Source organism: Protopterus annectens, chromosome 12.part0, assembly GCF_019279795.1.
Source record: "Protopterus annectens isolate FY-2018-M chromosome 12.part0, PAN1.0, whole genome shotgun sequence".
In the NCBI taxonomy this organism is placed as follows: domain Eukaryota; kingdom Metazoa; phylum Chordata; order Ceratodontiformes; family Protopteridae; genus Protopterus; species Protopterus annectens.
The window spans coordinates 1,347,607,830-1,347,627,769 of NC_056746.1; positions in this window are offsets into that span (position 1 = coordinate 1,347,607,830).

Here is a 19,940-nt window from a genome sequence, read left to right on the forward strand (position 1 = left end):
TAATGCTGCTATTATAGGCTTAATTCCTATTTCTGCATCCTTTCTCAAAGGGTATTGTCTTTTCTGTGGTCTAAAAGCTGACTTTGGGGTAATTGTAACTGGTCCCGCTGTTCGAATAAGTCCTACATCTGACTTGCCTGTTGACCAAAGAGTTGTTGGAATTTCACATAAGGCCTTTTCTTCTTCTAATAAAAATGCTAATCAGCTGTCCTAGCTAGGTTGCAAGTGTACAGCTGGATGTGTCTGTGTCAACCAGTTCAGTTTTTGTTTTTGTACCCCTTGTTCTGATCGTTCTAAATCGGTCTGTTTTTCCCATCTTGTTACTTTTTCTCCCAAGTCTGCCCATTTTACACTTTTGTTCTTTGTCAAGCTGACATGTGGTAATCGATTTGATCTATATAATGCAAGGAATTCTTGAGGTAATGAACAGCTAACTACACTGTTCCCCTCAGTATCCCAGTACAAAGTACGCAATACTAGTCTAGTTGCACGATTTCTGAACAATTCTTGGTCATACTCTATCGGGTCCTGGTGTAGTACAGTAGTATAGAGTACAGTGTAACAAATGCTGTCGATCAGTGTCAAGGGAGGGGGCTTTACCAGTGGCGGCTGGTGACTTCAAATCAAAGGGGGGCTGCAGGAGACAGCTGAATGGGTGGGGGTCAATGGGAAGGGGTGTGGCCAACTAGAAAGGGGAGGGGCTATGCTCAAAACCACAAAAACTAAATATACTGCTCTGGGTGCCAAACTGTCATTATGAGAGTCCAATCAAGACAAAATGAAGTGTAGAAGAATAAAAATATTTCAATGCATTGGCTGCATGACAGCTTAATATCTAGATGGAAACAAAAAAGTTTGTGAGGCATGAAAAAATAAATTACTTTTTTTTAAATACATTAATGGAATGCCAGTCAAAATAAAGTATAAGAAAAACAAGCAGCACTCAACTCAAACCACTTCTTTCACTGCAGTTCTTATTATAATTTATATTCAGCTTTATTAAAGTACCAAGTAACATGCTGAAAGTAGAAATCTCTGATGCCCCTACTTGTAAAAATGTTCCTTATCCAAAAAAGACCTGCTGCCTGATATCTACTTGTTTCATGGGGAAAACATGATCAAAGTAAAAAATGAAAAGCAAACAAGAAATAAGCTCAAGATACATTGCTTAAAAGGATTACTGTACAGGTTATGGACCACACTAAAAGGATTACTGTACAGGTTATGGACCACACGATTGGCATTCTGTTTACGGGTAAAGCCCGCAGAGATGACTGGAAGTCTCCAAGTGTGATGAGACTCTTAAAATAATGTAATCCTGTCCTTTATTACAAATACTGGCATATGCATTTCAATATGCAAGGCTTATACATTATCTAGTTAAGTATTCTCTACATGGCAACAGAAAGGCTTTCAATGTTGGCAATTCTTTAACAGTATGCTTATTAAAGCTTACTTGCATCTTGCAATCTCAGCCAAGTTTACCTAATGGTCATTAAAGTATTGCTACTTAAATACAGAGCAACAGGCACTTTGAGTAATAAGCATAAATCAACAGTACAAAAAATATGACAGAAACCAGACCATTCTGAAAAATCAAGGACAGATGAAAAGCCACTCTAGTACTTGTGTCTACCTTGGATGGGGGGGATACTCTACACATTTACACTGCATAACTACTCCTTGCCTTGCTTCGACACATCCAGAGTCACTACATGGGGGAGTGGGGTGCAGCAAGTATGTCACAGTTTGAAATGTCTCTGGCTGACTTGTGATGGCCCTGACACATTTGTCATGCCTCTCAACCTCAGAGCAAGAAATCTGGACAAAGCCATACAAAGAAATGGGACAAAGGCCCAAAAATAAGGACAATTTTTAAAATATTGCTCTTATAAACTTAGATAATAGAGGTCTTGCATTCGTATGAATTTTCTGAATGGTATGAAATCTGAAACTCAAATGTCTGTCATTATTTTCTAACGTCAGTCTTTAATGATTTGTCACTAATTTGCCAAAAACACACAATTTTATGAAAAATGGACCAAAAATGTGATGTAAAAATATAAAATAGCAACACAATACAGCTGGGAACCTGTCAAAGGAGGGATACTTTAATATTAGTACTGCTAACTTGAGCAGCTGACAAAATAAAAGAATCTACATGCATTTCTGAAATAAAAGTAATCTGATTATTACAGTTATTTCTTAATTATAAACCCTCCATGTTTTCTTCCAAAATTGCTGTTTTGCCGAGGGATCATTAGGGGAAGAGCAACATTTTGAGCCAAAATCAGAGACAGTTGAGAGGTTTGGCTATGCCTAATTCTATAAAGCAATTTATTTGCATGTACCTCTCAAGCTGTTAATGCAATAAATCTGGACAAGGCCAAATATATTGGGAGAACATATAAACAGTACTAAAAATTGCTCTTGTATAAACTGAGACAGTTGATAGAACAAGTCTTACTTTAGCATGCATTTTTCTGAAGGTTATAAAGTCTGAAACTCAGTGTGTCATTATTTAGTGACTAAATTCCTAAATGATTTGCCAGAAAACCACAAAGTTTGAGGAACAAACCAAAAATAAGAAGCAAAAAATCTATTCATTCTTTGAAAATCTGGACAGTTGGGAGGTATGGTTCAGCTGGGGCTGCCTAAGTTTGGGACCCTTCCCCCTCACAAAACCATGGTCAAATGGAGCCTCCCCCTGCAGCCATTCCAATGATCCATTACTTGGCTATTTCACTCCATTTACCATAAACACTAATGTGCATACTGATTTACTTCTATGATGATTTGAACCTCATTTGAAAGTTTTATTTTGCATTTTACAGCACAAACACTAAGACATCTGCTAAACAAACTTGGCATTAAAACTTCTCTGCCATTGAAACTCACATTCATTGAAACAACATTGAAACCCACATTCAAAGAAAATAAATTTTACCCGTGGCAGATAAAGATTAATTCTGGGCTGTTTTCAAATCATATGCCCCTTGCATATGAAACATACATGTGCTCTTTGATGCACCTTCCTATTGCTTTGAACATTTTTCCAGTAAACAATGAAACAAAACGCATGCACCAATGACAAAACTGCCCAATTCAGAACATTTCCATCATAAAAGTCTACTCAAACTTCTACAGTCCACTATTATCAGTAAATATGCAAAATTCTACAGTCCACCATTATCAGTAAATATGCACAATCTTTGAAGTAGTAAAAAAGTCATCTAAATAATTCCACATTAAATAAATCTGTAATGAAGAGGTTGCTGCTAGCAATCACCTTTATATTTCATGGTTTCATCGAAAAATAAAGTGTCCGATGCCCCTGAGGAATAAATTGCCTAAATTACATTAAAAATAAGCTAGTAATATTGCAATAGGAAATGGGTGGCAAACTGATAACAGGCTCATAGTTAGTATCTTAACTTTCAGTACGGCAGCATTCACCCCTTATGGGAGTAGAACCAACAACCTTCTGCATCAGAAGCAAGTACACAACCTGTTGTGCTATTAGCAATACGAGCTGACTTAGCAAAATCAGCACTAAACTTCTCTTCCCCTGCAGCTCTCAGCTCCTTGTAAAATGTACTCAATACTCAACTGCATCTCAACTTTGCAGCACAAGAAATCTGGAAAAAGCCAAATTTATTGGGGTGGGTCAAAAGGGCAAAAACCAGGGACACATTAAACATTGCTTGTATAATCTTGGAAAGCTGCTAGAATAAAATGCTGTGTTACCACTATACATTTTATTGCCAAGGTCCCTGTGCAAAAGAGTCAGAACAACATACCACTATGCCAAATCACCTGCTTTGTGAAAGAAAAATGCTGTGTTACCACCATAGATTTTACTGCCAAGGTCCGTGTGCAAAAGAGTCAGAACAACATACCACTATGCCAAATCACCTGCTTTGTGAAAGAGAGGAAGACTGAAACTTAAATGGCTATCATTTAATGAATTTGGTTCTCACCATAGCTGTCAACCTCTTAGCACAAAACACCTGGACAAACCCAGTAATGAGGGAATACAGCCCTCAAACATATTCAGTGAATTCAGTTCTTGCCATAGTTGTCAACCTTAGCCCAAAAACCCTGGACAAAGCCAATAACAGGGTAATACAGTCCCAAAAATAAGGACAAATTTCAAATAGTCATCTTACAAACTTAGAAAATTGCTATAATAAAAGGTTGTGTTACTATATATTTATTGCTAGAATAAAAATTTGTTTTACTGTGTATTTTCTGAAGAATATGAAGTCTGAAATTCAAATGCCTGTCAATTTTACTTCTGATGGAACAAAAACAATTTTCAGCAGAGGCCCAGGGAGAAATACTGTAGACATGTCTTTGTAAAATGGCAGGACACCAGAGCAAATCCACACAAACACAGGGATAAGATGCAGACTCCACACAGAAAGCACCCCAGCCAAGAATCAAACCAGAAAACCTATAGCTGTGAGGCAACAATACTGCCACTGCACCATCAAATATGTAAGGAATTAAACATTCAGAAACCTTAAGTCTGAAATTCAAATGCCTGTCAATTTTATTTAACATTTGTTAATCAGGACAGTCTGACTTGGAACAAAAAAACAATTTTCAGCAGAGGCCCAGGAAGAAATAATGCAGACGTGTTTGTAACATGGGAGGACACAAAAGCAAACCCACACAAACACAGGGAGAAGATACAGACCCCACAAAGACGGCACCCCAGCCAAGAATCAAACCTGATAACCTGCAGCTGTGAGGCAACAGTGCTACCACTGCACCATCAAATGTCAAGCATTGCTACATTTACAAACCACAGATATTATGAGGAACAGATCAGATGAAATATGAGGCAAAAATCTGTAATTTTTTACAAATGGTGGTGGGTAAGGAATTCAGGTCTTTAACACCTGCATACAAGGTATAGGGTTCAAGCCTGAGGTATTCCCTACCACACCACCATGAGTCTAACAACCACCAGTATATTGCACCTGGGGAATTTCACACACTCACTCACTCACACTCACACACACTCACTCACACACACCCCTTGTAGCAAACCACCATACATCCAAATCCCTGTCCACACACTTACCTGCAGATCTTCCAAATCCCTGTAGCAAACCACCATAAATCCCGAGTAAGCTACGAAACCCACGCAAATCCCTGCCCGTCGCGAGATCTTCCCCCGACGAATTCCAGACTGCTGACGTTGCAGTCCGGCCCTGACGCATTTTCCCAGCGAGTTCCAGGACAGTCTATGCAGTTTAAAACTGCATAGACTTCTGGGAGCTCTGTTTTTCATGTTTCCTAGTCAGGACTGCTGCTGAGACCATCTTTTTATTTCTTTATTTTTTCTTTATTTTATAGTTGAGGGGGCTGCAGTCCGGCAGTCCAATAGCACGGGCTGCCCCTGGGCTTTACTGATCTACGTTCATCAGTTCCTCGGTTACTGCCGCTGGACCAGTCGTGACTAGGGCCTGGCTGTACCAGTAAAAAGTTTCACCCTCCGATCGCACTACAAAGGTATCCATTTGTCTCTGTGCCTCCATACCTTGTACAGTTGGAACTACTGCTATGCCAAATATCTGCATAAGGTCCCTGCCCAATAGGTTTACTGGGCACTTTGCAGAAACAACAATTTTACTTCTCTGGGTCATACCTGAAACAGGGTCAGTTATTGCTATATCATGGGAAAGTGGTTCCCTGTATAGCTGTCAGTTTGCTGCTTTCACTAGTATATAATCAGGTGATTCGGAATGTCCTGGTAACTTGGAGGGGTGTATCAAAGTCCATGACGCTCCTGAGTCGCACAGGAATTTGACTTCCCTTCCCTCCACCAGAAGTGTAACTTCCGGTTTCGTATCCGCTAAGTAGAGCTCTAAGCTCAATAATGCTAAGTCCAAAATTTCACTTTCTTCATCCTCCATATCTGCTTGCACTTCCTCTACTCCTATCACATTTACATTTGTTTTCTGTTTATTAACCTTTCCTGATGATTTCTGACTTTCACATGATGTATCTTCACTGTCATATAGTCAGTCCTCATCTCCCTTATCTTCTGTAATTACCTTTTTGTTTTGCTTACAATCCCTTGCTAGATGTCCCTTTTTCCCGCACTTGAAGCATTCACCTCTCTTTTTCCTCTCTTCAAAATCTTCTGATCGTTTGTTTGTTTCCCTGGGCATTCTTCTTGCCCTTTTTACCTGACTGTAACACAAACACTTCAGCTCAGTCTTCAGCAGTGAAGACTTGTGCCTTCTTTTTCTTTTTACTATTAAAATGTCTTTCAGCATGTCTAGCGTATTCAAGTAAGGCTTGTAGCCTCCCTGTTCGATGGTCTATCATATGCTTCGTAATGAAGCTACTAAGTGCAATGCAACCTTTCAAAAATGCATTTTTCAATTGTTGTTCATACGGGGAATCATTTGTTTTGTTCTCAGGAACCGACATATCGCTATGATTATTAAAACATTCTAATAATCTAGCATAGTACCCATCTATTGTCTCATTTTCCTGTTGTATGCATTGATTAATGCAAGTCCAGTTTGCTCTAGGTTTCCATTTCTTAGAGATTCAGTCTGTTAGACCTTTCACTCTGTTGTCTAACTCTGCGTCACTGTGTGGGAGTGGTTTAAGCTCTGCATTACGAGGATTCCAGGTACCACAAATCATCTGCCAATCTGGACCTATAATTTGTCTTACTACTTTTTCTACTTCTTCCCCATTCAAGTGGTAACTCAACCTCATGCCTTGTAAATCTTCTAAAAATTTCGTAAAATTAACTTTCGGATGGGGGATTCCCTCAGTAGCTTTCCGGATATCTTCCGGTGTCCATGGTCTATATACTAAGAGTGTTGGGTTTTGCCCTTCCTGTCTTGCCTGAGGATTTGGAACTTCTGTAAGTGGGCATATTTCTTCCTCACTCTCATCCTGTAGGTTTCTCTCTATTTGATATAATTCTGTGTCCCTATGTGTTTTACGTGTTCGGGACCTAGTTTCAATAGGATCTCTAACAAATGGTTGTGGTCTTGCTGAAACTTCAGGATAACGCGGAGGCGGACCAGCCTGTCCACTCGCTTCATATCCTGAAAAGGGTAAGGGAGGGGGCAAGGGAGGAGGAGGAGGAGCTGTTGCTATTACCAAGTTATTATTTTCTTTGTCTAAAAACAATGATGTTAAGTTGTCAATCTCGCCTTCATTCTTGCTTGATGGGTTCGGAGCCGATCCCTCGGCTCCGACTCGGCACTTGCTAAGCTCGAGAGTCACTTTTACCAGCTCGAGGCAGCCCCATATCCCATGATGCAAGGCGGTAAGTACCCAGATCTCGTTTGCCGCTTCGCTTATGAGGTCCTCCTTTTACCAGCTCCTGGTAAGTGATTCAGTTTACTAATATTCAAGCCCCTTTTTGTTAAAAAACTTATTATTATTAGTTATAAGTTAATTATTTAGTTTTCCTGACAGAAATCCCTGTCTCCTTAATATTTTTCTAGTCAAACTTTACCCATCCCATCCCTCCCTGTTAGGGCGTGTGTGTTTATTTCAGGAATACCTTTTGGTATTTTCTTTAATTTAAGTTTTTTGACTGGTGTGTGTGTGTGTTTAAGCACTATGTCAAAGGAGAGGGTCTCAGGTTTTAAGAAGTGTGACTCGTGCTGTCAGAAGATGTCTCTGACAGACGGTCACACTTCTTGCCTGTATTGCCTGGGGCCTCTTCACCTGCAGGACTCCTGTGCTATTTGTCATTCCTTCAGCCAGAGAGTCCTGCAGGAAAGACGTAATAAACTGATTCTTAGGGGCCTTCTTAAGCCGGAGGGCTCTCCGCTAAGTCGGCTCCGTCAAAATCAGTTAAATCTTCCAAGACCCAGGCTTCTGTTTCTAAGCCTGCGGCCTCGGCCCGACTCGCCCGAGTCGAGATCGGCTCGGCTGGAGCCGATTCTGGCTTAACAGCCTTCGCACCGATGGCTATCGGTGCCGAATCTGTATCGACACTTCGTGTCGGCTCCGATCGGTTCCGACACCCATGTGGCACAGGCATCGGTGTCGGCTCCGATCGGCTCCGACACCGTTACTTTGGTGGCTGTATCGGCTCCGGCTGGAGCCGATACATCGAGGCTTCCTGTCGGCTCCGAGAGGTCGGCTCCGACAGGATCTATGGTATCGGCTCCGATGGCTCATTCCAGGAAGAGGTCGAGGTCTCCTTCCTTGGAGCCGATACCTTCGGCTCCGGCTTCACCTCTTCTATCGGAACGGAGCCATCGGAGCCGATCTTCAAGGTCATCCAGGTTGTCAGATCATGACCTAGAGAGAGTGGTCAGTAGATTACTTAAGTCACAGGTACTGGCCCAAATGTTACACAGTCCGTCTCAACAGACGACTGTTGGTCCACACCCCGTTACAGTTCCTCCTTCAACTCTACCTCAGAGCTTGGAGTTGGAGTCTTCGAGAATGGTTACTGCTACGGCTGGAGGACGGATACCCCCTTCTGTTCCTTCAGCCTCTACTCTTATCTCCTCTTTGAGACCTTCCTTAGAGGGATTTGGTGGTCGGGCTTCCATGGTCTCCTCTGAGGGGGTGAGTGGCATCGGACCCTTGTCCGAACCCGCTCTTCCCTTGGAGCCTCGGCCTTGGTGAGCTCGGCTCCGACATCTGCCTCGAGACTTCCCTTCGGTGGTCCCTGGAGTTCCTAGCTCTTCGAGCGGGTTCTCTCGGACCTGCCTGGGAGGGGAGCATTCGAGGTGATGAAGAGTGTACTGGCCACTGGTATCAGTCAGCAGTCTGTTCCCGTAGCTCCTCCCTCTATAGTACCTGTTGACATCTCTGCCACTTCTCTTGCTACAGGACCCAGAGATCCTCCGCCTCAGGTTTCCCCATTGGGAATTTCCCCTCTTCCGAGGATTCTCCTGATGTTTCGGGAGATCCTCCTAGGAAGAGGACTTGTAAGAGGAAGCATGTAGACTCCCGAGTCTGTCACTTCGGATACTGACTTTGATGAGTCAGAGGGATCCCTAGATCCCCTCTGAGGATGTCTCCTTCTCAGACATCCTAGAACTTCTGAAACAGAGGGAAACTGGCCCACCAACAATCCCTCTGAGGATGAGTCAGTATACCTAGAGGCGTTTGGATCTCGGCCCTCCACCTCCTGGGTGTCTCCGCCTTCGACCCCTTATGCAGGTTATTGCACGAAGGCGTGGGCAGCTCCTGACTCTGTAGAGCCAGTCCCTAGGAGGCCTTCAAAATTTATAACTGCCCGCCTGACAAACAATTCCTTACCAAGGGTGTCCCGCTGATGCCATGGTGGTGGCTGCGCCACCAAAAGGAACTTGCAGATCCTTCCGTGCCCGTCCATCCTCCTAATAAGGACTCTAGGACCATGGATAGGTACGGTAAGCGGATGTTTTCCTCAGCGACCTTTGCTATGCTCGCTGAATTACCTATGTCACTTCACCAGACTCCAGAGGGATATCCTGAAGGAGCTGGGAGAAGTAGTTCAGGATCCTACAGCTGCAGGGGCTCAAGAAAAAATTGCTTCGCAGCTAGGAACCCTTAACTCCATTGCAAACTCCTCCATGCGGCTTATATCATATGCTGCTGATGGAGCGAGTAGGGCCGCAGGTACAGGTGTGGCTCTTAGACGCCAAGCCTGGATGCGGCTATGTGATTTTGGATCCCTTTAAGGCGTCCTTCACAAATTCTCCCTTTGATGGGTCAGCTTTGTTTGGCCCTCAGGTGAAGGAAACCTTGACCAGGTGCGAGCAGGACGGCAAGACTCTTTCTGCTGTTGGAGTCCGTTTTCCACCCCTTCTAGACCTTATCCCAAAGGACAGAAGGGCGGAAGATGTGGTTCCGCAATCCCAAGGAGTCACGCCGGATTCACGTGGTCAGTTTACCCCTAGAGGCAGAGGGGGTAACAACAACAGACGCCGCTCTAGAGGCAGAGGGGGTCCGAAGAACCAGGGAAACAGGGAGCCTCTCTCTGACAAGCCCTTTCAGCATCCCTGAGGTGTTGCCCGGCTGTCCCTCCTTGGAGGCAGTCGGGGGAAGATTATCACTGTACCCAGAAGCCTGGCATTCCCTCACTCAAGACAGATGGGTACAGTCGATCATATCCAAGGGTTATATAATTCCTTTCGAGGAAAGTCCCTTCCCCTCAAGTTTCCTTCCAGATGTACCACGCGGTGTAAGGGAGATTGCAGAGTCAGAAATCTCAAAACTACTGCAAAAAAGAGCCATTCAGCCAGTTACAATAGACCATTCAGAGCCCGGAATCTACTCAAGGTTCTTTTTGGTCCCCAAAAAGACGGGAGACTGGAGACCAATATTGGATCTCAGCAGACTCAACAAGTCTGTCAGGAAGACAAGATTCCGAATGGTCACTCTTCAGTCAATTCTGCCCTTCTTACAGAAGGACAACTGGATGTGCTCAATAGATCTTCAGGATGCGTACTATCACATAAAAATTCACAGACGCTCCAGGAGATTTCTCCGCTTACGGCTGGGGTCCAGTCATTTCCAGTTCAGAGCCCTGCCCTTTGGTCTCACTACAGCCCCCAGAGTGTTCACCAAATGCATGGCAGTGGTCACGGCTCACCTGAGACGCCAGGGATTCCAGGTGTTTCCGTATCTCGACGACTGGCTCCTGTCAGCCACCACCAGGCATCAGCTTATACAAGCCAGGGATTACACAATAGACCTTTGTTCTCATTTGGGCATCTCAATCAACTTCAAAAGTCATCCTTATCGCCCTGCCAGTCTATTACCTTCATAGGCAAACTTAAACACTGTTCGGATGTCAGCTACCCTTACAGAACAAAGAGTTTCAGACATTCAGACTCATGTCAGGATCATTCTGGCCAGCAAGAAAATACAGGCCAGAATGGTTCTAAAGGTATTAGGTCTCATGGCTGCGGCCATTACTCTTCTTCCCTGGCTCGATTCTACATGCCTTCTTCAGTGGATGCTGTTCACACAATGGTCATACCAGCAACTTCCAATGCGTCACCAGATTCTGGTGACACAGACATGCAAAGAGCATCTTGCTTGGTGGATCACATCGCCTCAGGTTCACCAAGGCAGGTACTTTGTACCCCATCCCCGATAGCCACTGTCACCACGGATGCCTCCCTGATCGGGTGGGGGTCATTATCAGGGCAGGATGGTTCATGGGATGTGGCAGCCGCTCGAGTACCATCTGCACATAAATGTCCTGGAGATGAGAGCAGTGCTTTTAACGTTGCAAGCCCTCAACGACTTTCTTCCCGTAGGGACAATTGCAGTCCACACAGACAACATGTCTGTAGTTTGGTATATCAACAAACAGGGCGGAACCAAGTCCTACCCCTTGTGTCGAGAAGCGCTCAGACTATGGCAATGGGCGATCTCCTCTCATCGGTTTCTGGTAGCAACGCATATCCCTGGGAAAACCAACATTATAGCGGACAGATTGAGCAGAGCTATCCTCATGCCTCACGAGTGGTCTCTCAAGCAATCTATAGCGGAAGAGATTTTTCTGGAATGGGGTCGCCCATGTTGCGATCTTTTGCTACTCCCCAAAACAGCAAATGTCCAGACTTCTTCAGCCTCTTCCTCTATCAGGCCATCCCCCAGAGACGCTCTGACCCAGGATTGGCCCCAGGGACTTCTTTATGCCTTCCTCCATTTCCTCTGATCCCTCAGGTGATCCAGAAAGCTACCGTTTTGAGAGCCAAATTGATTCTCATTGCCCCTTACTGGCCTCGACAAGTTTGGTTCCCGTTCCTCCATCATCACCTTTTGGTGCAGCCGTGGCATCTGGACCCAGTGCCAGATCTTCTGATTCACCAATCGGGTCAGCTGCACCGGTCAATCCCTTCTGTCAACCTCACAGCATGGTTGCTCCACTTCCTTCCTTAGCCAGGCTTCCTCTGATCTCTAACCCAGTTAGAGACATCATAGTAGCTTCGCTAAAATCCTCTACCAGGAGGATTTATACAAGCAAATGGAAACGTTTCTCTTATTGGGCTAAGGCCCAAAATATTGATCCTTTTACTGCCCCTGTTCAGGCAGTCCTGGACTTCTTAGCAGAGATTTTTCATGCAGGCTCCTCTTCTTCCACAGTCAGAGTTCAATTGGCTGCTATTTCCAATTTTCATGTCGGGATAGCAGATCATAATATTATGTCCCATAGGCTCTGCAGGGCCTTCTTGAAAGGAATTTTCCTATTAAAACCTCCAATCAGGAATCCTCCTCCTCAGTGGGATCTAAATTTAGTGCTGACATCCTTGATTCTTCCCCCCTTCGAGCCAGCTGTTTCTTGTTCCCTGAAATATCTTTCTTGGAAAACTTTATTCCTAGTGGCTATTACATCTGCCAGGAGGGTGTCTGAACTTCATGCTCTTTCGGCTCGACCCCCCTATTTGGTTTTTCACAAAGACAGAGTATCTTTGGGAACTAATCCAACCTTTTTACCTAAGGTCGCTTCAAAGAACAATCTGAATCAATCCATTGATCTCCTGTATTTTTCCTAACTATTCAGATAGAGCTGAACAAAAGCTACATTATCTTGATGTCCACCGTCAACTTAGATATTATTTGGACAGAACAAAAAATTTAGAAAATCTGATCAACTTTTTGTTTCCTATGCGGATAATAAAAAAGGCCTTCCTGTTTCTAAAGTGACCTTGTCCAGATGGCTTTCTTGGTCATCTCTGAAATTTATACTCAGGGGAAAACAGCTGTGCTCAAAACCTAAAGCACATTCAACTAGGAGCTTAGCTACTTCTACAGCTTTTCAAGCTAGACTTCCTTTGGACACTATTTGTGCAGCGCCACTTGGGCTACTCCTCACACTTTTGTTTCCCATTACAAATTGGACTTGGCCTCCAGGGACAGAGCCAGTTTTGGCTCTACAGTCCTCAAGAGTTTGTTCCATTGAGCCACCCAGGATAGAGGTGCTAGGACGGTCCCATCAAGCAAGAATGAAGGCGAGATTGACAACTTAACATTAAGAAGTTATGTACCTACCATAACGTTCCATGTTAGTTGTCTTCTCGCCTTCTTTCTTCGACCCTCCCTCCTTCCCCCTGGCCTGGACAGACCTTGTATAAGAAACTGTTATGCTGAAGACCATTCAGACCTGGTCCTTCTTCCATCTGTAAGTTTTCTTTCTTCCTTTGGGAAGTATTTTATGCTTGGTGCTATTGCCCTTTGTCAGCAAACGAGATCTGGGTACTTACCGCCTTGCATCATGGGATATGGGGCTGCCTCGAGCTGGTAAAAGTGACTCTCGAGCTTAGCAAGTGCCGAGTCGGAGCCGAGGGATCGGCTCTGAACCCATCAAGCAAGAAAGAAGGCGAGAGAAGACAACTAACATGGAACGTTATGGTAGGTACATAACTTCTTATTTTTGAATTTTTCAACTTCTGTTCTCTACGATTTGCTTCCTCAATCCACCTGTGTGACTGAGGAATGCCTAATTGGCGTTGCTTTTTTGCCTGACCTCCTGCATCAGATTTAAGCTGCTTAAGGAGTTTAACTAGTGAAGTTTTATCTAGTTTACCATCAAATTCATATTTGTTAACCCATTTCATATAATACCTAACGTTATCGAAACGTTGTAATTGCATGTATTTTGCATCTTCGGTTAGGGGCGGATCTCGCGATGTTTTAGTGCACTGATTTCCCATGGCAAAGAAAATGTTACGTAACCCTTTTTTATCACGCGATATCAAATTCTCAGTTCCTGTTAACAGTTTATCTAGAATAACTGCCTACCTTATTCTGTTACCCTGATCTATGACCAAATATACAGTACTTCCTTTTGTCCCTGATCTGCAAAACAAATCTTGACAACAGTATACTGTAACCTAGTCCCTGATCTAAAACAGAAAAAAGGCAAATTCTTCCTACCTGAGCCTCCGGTATTGAATCGTCCAATATCCGCTCTTCGGCCACAGATCAGAAAGTGGCCAGCCTCTTTAAACGACAATTCAGTCGGAGGTCTTTTCACCCAAGAAGAACCGTTTCGGTAACTTCTCCTGTGCAGTATTCGACCACCGGTAGACTCTGATCTGCAGCTGTCCGAGGGAATTCCGGCTAAGAAGGACCAAACTGTTAAATAAATTCAAGAATTCAATACACAGGAGGTTCAGATTCAAAAGTTTACTAGTGTACACCAGGAGGCAAAAACGCAAAGTACAGAATTTTGTCTAACATGAAACAGGAAGCACACAATTTTATATAGGTTTAAAATTCAAGCTGTGCCCACCTTACTGATGTGGTATGTCACAGGGCATCTACATAACTTTAGCTTACAGTCCTCTATTCATAAAAACTGCTGATGCTGTATATTTTAAAAAAAGTTTTCCTCTGGTAACAATATGGCCTTGCTATCCACCTGGTCAGACATAATGTCTTTCTGTAAAGTTACTTCTCCAAGGTTTCATATCAGTTCGAATACAGTAGCAGATTCAGTCTTTTAATACACATCTTTGTTCTCTGTTACACTTTCCCACCAGGATCTCAGTAATACATATACAAGGCCAAATCATCCCAGCAGGAAAGAGCAGAAGATTTCATTATTTCACACATTTAATTTCCTGACCCAGCAGATAATCACTTGTGAAAAGCATAATCATTAAAACTTGCTAAGCTAGCATCTGCCAGGGTCGAAGGTCAGCTTGCTTCAAGCCACACTGCAGTTTCAAAACTACTTGCATTTAAACATGTATTAATCCTTTCTGTTATATGATTAACAGAATAAAATGCATTATATACTACTTTGCTTTTAAACTAGCATTTCTCATATGTTCGAAAACACATTTTTCTAACACTTACTGTAACAGTAGATGTCCTTTTCACTGTTGTAGTATTCGCACCCTCCCTCCTGCCCACTCTGCTCTATTTATTCTTTCTTGCCCTCCTGGCCAAGGGGCTCTTTTTTCTCTTTCTGGATGCACATTTTACCTTGCCCCTCAGGGTGTTCTATTCCTCCTAGAGCTTTTCCAGTTCTCTGTGTGTGTACGTCCAAATGTCACCTTTATACCTTACTCTTTGTGTGGGAAGCATACGTGTAACATATGACACCTGTAAGTACTTAGTTTGGTATACTGGCCAGACTTTGTGCTATCATTGGCTGGAGATCCTTTGGGTTATGAATACAATAAGAGTGAAGAGAAAATCTATTGTAAGATTTTGCACAATTGTACTTTATCTGCTTTGCCCTGTGGGCTTTCAGCAGTCTCAAGGGTGTTCACAAAATGCTTAACTCCAGTAGTCTCTTTTTGCAGGCTTTGGGGCATTCAGGTATTTATCTGTCTGGATGACCTCTTGCTTTAGGCTGCATCCCAAGCAAGCTGTTGCTAGATCTTCACTTTATCCAGCTTCTATTACACAGCTTGGGATTCACTGTTAACCTTCAGAAGTCAACATTGATTCCATCTCTGGATCACATTTTTCTAGGCTCCAGGATTCAGACTGTTCCAGTGCTAGCCTGTCTTCCTGCCTCCAAGGTTTTCTCTCACAACATATTTTCTTTCCCTGATTCCCCTGTCCTGTCTTCTAGCCAGGGAGTTTGAGGGATCTGGGGGTCATAGCCTCTACCCATTCCCATGCTTCCCTGAACAAGGCTTCATATAAGGAAGTTTCAGTGGTATCTAAAAGCAGTGCCACCCACTAGAGTATCGAATTGCTTTGCTCCCTTGTCTGAAACTGTAGTTACATTGCTGATTTCAAGATGAATCTCTCACTCCACGTGTTTCTTTCCAAACTCCTTAGCGTCCCAAAAACTGTTCACAGATGCCTCCGAGCTAGGCACCCTGAATGTTCAGAGCCTTTGGTCCCCTCAGCAGAGGGCAGATCCCATGAATGTCAAGGAAATTAAGGTGCTCGTTTTGGCTCTTTAAGCTTTCCACTCGCTCTGGGTGCCACATCCCTTAAAGATTTATACAGACACCATCGTCATGTGGAACATCAGCAAGCAAGTGGGCACAAAGTCTTAACTTCTTTGCAAACTAGCCCTTTGAGTATAAGAAATAGTGATCAGTCTGCAGGTGACCATACAAGCAGTCTTCATACCTTCAGAGAGTAATTTTGTGGCAAATTCTCTGAGCAGGTCCAAGACACACAGCCTCATGAATGGATGCATCACAGAGACTTGTTTCTGGACAATGTCCATCAGTGGGGTATTCCTCAAGTGGATCTCTTTGCCACCCCCTCTAAACAGTCAACTCCCTCAGTTTTGTTCCAGAGTCTCAAGTCCTTAGGGTGTCCACTTTCCAAGCCAGTTTTTCTGTTGGAAGGGAATTTTTCTTTGTCTTTCCAACCCTTTCTTTTCTTCCCAAGATCCTTCACAAGGTCAAGGAGGAGACTCCAAAAATCTTGTTGGCGACTCCCTTTTGGCCTGGATGGCACTGTTTGTTTGTTTTTTTGTTTTTTTTTTAAACACTTTTATTGAATTATCACTTGTGACACAGGCAAATTTGCATTTATATAAATGTAACCAAAGTATTAATACATTCACATTTACAAACATATAACCAGGTCTAGATTAGAACCTCCAAGGTTTAATAGTTTGAATCACTAAAGGTCGACCTTTTAATGATCAAACTATTAAAATTTTGAATGTTCAGAAAAAAAAAATAGAAAATCTAAAGGGTGTAGGCAGGGGGCAAGCCCCCCTGGACCCCCGCTACTTAAATATACCAACTCCGAGACCACACTATATTGAAATAAACAGAAATCTCCCTTACGGAGATTTCCATTTACCCATTCAATGTTCTGCACTTTCGCTGTTGTCGACAATGTTGGATTCGACATTGTCGGCTTTCAAGAATATAATATAGACCCATATAACCATATATGTGAAGTATATTATATAACCTAAGCAAAATTACAATTCCTGCCCTTTTTTAAAACTAGAAACATCATTATTAAACCATCAGTTACAACATAGGCAATCATACAATTATGTAAATGAAAGCAAACCACACCAACACAATCCTAGTTGCAAGCATTTTACATCACAAACCATACTAACACACTCCCAGTTGCAAACATTATACATCATTTATCTACCCAATCATTTTCAGTCAAACATTATATAGCTGATTTAAGTCCTGCCTTCTTTTAAACCTCAGTCTTCCCCTGTATGTATTGCTGCCACAATTCCCATTTTTCTTATGTAGTTTGTATCTACCCTTTTCTAAAGATTGCAATTCTACTTATTTTTCTCTCTTACTATATTCACTACTTCTAATGTAGTTGATTTTATATTTTAATTTCCATTTTCTAGCATTTTTTTTTTTGTCTTTGTTTTTATGTTTTTGGCAGCCACCATAATTCAACACAGCAAGGCCTTACCATGTCTAGGCAGTTCCGATACTGTATCATAGCTCAGAAAAATCATCTCCCCCGTCATACCAATCTGCCCCTCAGCATCTCCAACTCACTACACCCCCAGAAAACATGCTCCCAAACACTTCTTTCCTTCCCATCACACCTTCAACCTGAGGAAAAGTTCTCTGGAGTCCACTTGGGGTATAAAAATATCTATGTAAACATTACCAAGCAAAATTCCTAAATATTCTAGATTTTGTTGCATAGTTGGGAAAATACATATATTGCTTATCCAGCATCTCTTCGGAGTCCTTTTTAACCTCCTCTAATTCTTATAGTTAACGTGCAATATTTTGTATGCTGTACTAATTATTCCTTTTTTAGTGGCAGCTTCTATTCTGGATTTGACCAAGAACTCTCCCACTACTGGTCTTTCGATTAGGACCCCCCCATGTCTTTCTCTTTCCCTATACTCTGATATCAGTCCTTGACAGGGAAGGAAATCTCTAACCTGCAGTCCAGATAAATTCTTGGCATCCTCCCATTGTGTTATCTTTCCCTTTCTAGATTTGCTCCAGCTAACTTGGTTCCTTTGCCATTTTTCTCCAGTAAATTCCAGCCCCCTTTTGCCTATCGTCTATATCCCTAATTGCAGTTACCCTTATTGGCAGAATCTCCTTTCTCCATTACCATGTTGGCTTAGTTCTTAGGATACTTTCTGATAGTTTACAGATATAATATTCTGTATGATTGTTATTCTTCTCTACATCCAAAATCCCAGTCTCTTTGTTTCTTGAGCCCCCTTTCCACTTTGAATTGTAGTTTTCTGCTTGTGCTAGGTATAGGAGCAATACCCCTTCAAATAGGGTAATCCCAGTCTGTCCTGTTCTGCTGGAAGAATAAGCTCGTCACACTTGACTCTTGCTGTCTTCCCCTCCCAGACAACGTCCTTCAGCTCTTTATTAATGGCTATCCACAACTTCTCTGGTTGATACAAAACATACGTGTGTTTAAGGCTAATGGAAATAAAAACATTTTAACTGCTTGTATCATACTATCCATATCCACATAACAAGGCTTCCATTTGGTCAGTTTTTGTATTTTTTTTGTTTAGTCTCTTCCCACATATCCTTAGCTGCCACACCAGAATAATTGTTAATCCATACTCCTAAATACTTAATTTTATCATGTCCCCATAAATATAGATATTGCTGAACCAATTCATATGTGGGTACACAGTTTACAACTATTGACTTATTTCTAGTTTTATTAACTTTATATCCCAAAAAGATGTGAAACCGTCTCAGAATATTCCACAAGACTGTAATGTCTTTTTCTGGTTTTGTCCGGTATAAAATAATATCACCTGCAAATACAGCCAGCTCTTCTTGATATCCATGCCAATTATATCCTTGAATTTCTGAGTCCCTTTTTTTTTTTGCCAGTGGTTCTAAATATAATGCAAGTAACAAAGGGGAAAGAAGACACCCCTGCCTGGTTCCTCTGCACAAGGAGAAATTATCAGAGAGGACCCCACCTACTTTATTTTTGGCCTCCGATCCCTCATATATCCTCCTAATCAACCATATATAATTTTTTTCAGGAAATGCAAATGCTTCCATTGCTCTGCTCATAAAATCCCAGTTTACTCTGTCAAATGCTTTCCCTGCATCAAAACCCACCAACAGTGGTATTTTCTTATATTCCCCTTCCCTCTGGATCATAAATGTTCTGTTAATGCTGTCAGATGTTTGTCTTTCCTCCACAAAACCACATTGATCCATATCTATCAATTTTGTCATTACTTTTGCCAGTCTTTTTTGACATTATAGATATGAACACTTTATAGTCGTGGTTTAGTGTTGAAATGGCCCAGTATGAAGCTGGATCTGTACTCTCTCTAGGTATTACAGCTACCACTGCTTTCTTCCATGATGCTGGTACTTCTACTCCTCTTAAAACACTGTTAAACAAAACCTTCCAGTTCTTTGTTTTTTTTTTTCCTCCTAACTTCCAAACTTCCACAGGAGTACCATCTATTCCTGGGGACTTTCCTGTAGAATGGTTATACATCACAATTTTTATGTCATGTCCCCCTATCCTAACTGTTGGTAACTAAGCCTCATCTAGCTGTAACCTTTGCATATATATATATAGAACATTTCCATTTATATATTTTCTTGATTTCCATATTTCTCTGCTTTATACAGACTTTCGTAGAATTTCCAAAATATGTCTAATACCTCTGCAGGAACTCTTGTTGCCTGCCTTGCTGTAGGCTCCCTAAGCTTGGTGACGTCCCTTTCTACTTTCTGTTACCCAAGTTGTTATGCAAAATTTTTTTGTGCTCTAGTGCTATCAAAAAAAAAAGTTTTTTTAACAGCAGTCATTCTAAATTCTTGCATATTATCAAGTTAATCCCTTATTTTCTGCTTGGCATTCTGCAATCCCTTATTTTCTGCTTAGTATTCTGCAGTTGATCTTCCTCTTGTTCTGTGAAATTCCCACTATTCTGCAATACTTCAGCATTTGTCAGTCCCTCTAAATAATTCTTGCTACTTATTTATTTATTTATTTATTTAAATTTGTTGACCGGGAGTGTCCGACTGGACGTAGGTCCATTTTCAGCA